The sequence below is a fragment of the Octopus bimaculoides genome, chromosome 8, assembly GCF_001194135.2.
Source record: "Octopus bimaculoides isolate UCB-OBI-ISO-001 chromosome 8, ASM119413v2, whole genome shotgun sequence".
In the NCBI taxonomy this organism is placed as follows: Eukaryota; Metazoa; Mollusca; class Cephalopoda; order Octopoda; family Octopodidae; genus Octopus; species Octopus bimaculoides.
In genome coordinates, this window is record NC_068988.1 from 83,227,441 (window position 1) to 83,229,744 (window position 2,304).

A 2,304-nucleotide genomic window follows, 5' to 3' on the forward strand; every position below is an offset into this window, starting at 1 on the left:
TGACAAATTTTAGAAGAGGCTATTGAACAGCACTTACTTTTCATCATTTTAAATGAAGGATTTTGACAATATCGGAAGAAAAGGTTTATGAGCCCTGTTCAAAAGATTTGAGTGTTGGACGAACCTGTGGAGACAGTCAGGCAGTTCCATAAAAGCATGTCTACCATGATATCTCCTGGGTGTGACAGTTTGGTCTCTGAGCAGGGTACTGTACTTCCTTCAACGTTGTTTGCATTATTCCAGGCTGCTGTGCTAGGAAAGTGAGCGAACAAACTCGTGGGCAAATATATATTCGCACAAGAGTAGATGGTTAATTGTTAAACCTAAGAAAATACTGTCTTATGTGTATTTGTGAATGTCTCTTCATTGATGACTCATCTCTAATGGCTCATTCCCTAGAAGATATCCAGAAAATTACACAGTTTTGGATATGCAGTGACAGTTTTTTTGACCTACCAATGTATATATGCAAAAAGTATTGGAGTGGTAGAACATGAATCTCCAACCATTATAATTGCAAATCAACTTCTATATGTAATGAAGAATTTCACATATCTGGGAAGTATGTGTGTGTGAGTCTGTGTGTGTGAGTGTGTGTGAGTGTGTGTGTGGAAGTCCCATATATATATATGAGGGTTGGCTGAAAAGTTAATAGGCTGACCAAGATACTCTTATAGAATGTGATCAATGAGGTTTATTTTTTAGTATAGTCTTTCTTGCAGTCCACACAACACTTCTGTTATTGTTACAGTAATTGGATCCCATTAGTGAAGAAGCTTTCATCCCGTTAGTCACAAAATCATCAACAGCAGATATGAGGTCATCATCAATGCGATACTGATTCCCAGTCAAATATTGTTCCTGTTGGAGAACAGATGATAGTCAGATGGGGACAAATCAGAATAGGAAGGGTGATCAACCAGTTCAGAGCTACAGTACTGCACAGCAGCCATTGAAACTAAGGACTTGTATGCTGAAGCCTGCTCCTGATGAAACAGAACCCCTTTCGTCAGTTTTCCTGAACATTTAGTCTTGATAGCCTTTTGTAACTGTCTCAGTAAGTTAGCATAGTACTCTTCATTGATCATGTAGCCTCTTTGAAGATGGTCAACAAAGACATCTTTTACGTCCCAAAAACTCAGGCCATCACCTCCTCTGCAGATGAAATGACTTTGGCCTTGTTTGGAGCAGGTGAAGCAGAGTGTTTCCATTGCATGGATTGTCTCTTTGTCTCTGGCTCAAAATGATGAAGCTAGCACTCACTCTGGTTAGGAAACCAGCTATATCTGCATTAAACAATGTCAGATTTTGCAGTGATGTGATCACCCTGGTGCACTTTTGATCAAGTGCCAGAAGATGTGCCACCCATTGAACAGAAACCTTCATCATGCCAAGTTCATTGAACAAACTATTCTCAAGTCTCTCATGGGATTTGCTAATAGCATTGACTTTCTGATTTATAGTCAACTGTCTGTCATCCATCAGCATGTAGTGAACACAGTCAATGTTTTCCTTGTTGGTGGCAGTTTCAGGACTTAGATGTTGGATCATCTTCAAGACTCTCCCTTCCTCTGCTAAGTTCAGCTGCCCACTGTTGCTAAAGCTGGAGCATCATACCCCTAATGTAGTAATAGTGTCAGCATGAATGTCCTTGGGGGCTAAACCCTTTTTTTACAGGTATTTGATAATACGATGATGCTAAATTTTGCTGATTTTTTAGAGTAGTTGTCACTAGCAACCTTTGAAGTCTTCTCTGAATAGTTAAATATCAGTTTACCTGGAATGAAACAATGCATTTCTTAATAAGAAGAGCTGAAATTAATGCATGCAAGATGTCACAGCTCTAGCAACACTCCTTCATAGTCAACATAGGAACTTTCCAGTCAAACCTCATATATAAATATGTAACATATTTATTATACTGTATTATATATATTAATTAAAGGCAATGAGCTGGTAGAATTGATGTCACACAAATTTACGGAAAAATTTGGATAAGTACTGTTTTCACTTTGCTAAAGATTTTCTACTATTTGAAAATAATATGTATTCTTGTTTTTATACTATTCAGTTGGTTCTTTATAGATTATTTTAATAGATAACTTATTTAACACTATATTATTTAGAAGTTATAGTTTCATTTCAACATAATATTAGAACTTCGATTGGAATAGTGTTGATATATTTTCGATTATTTTTGATTAATATTATTTGATTAATTATTAATCTTTATAGTTTATAATATCGTTAAAGTTTTTTTTTAATCAAAACTTTGTATATATATATAAAGTTTAACCTTTTAAG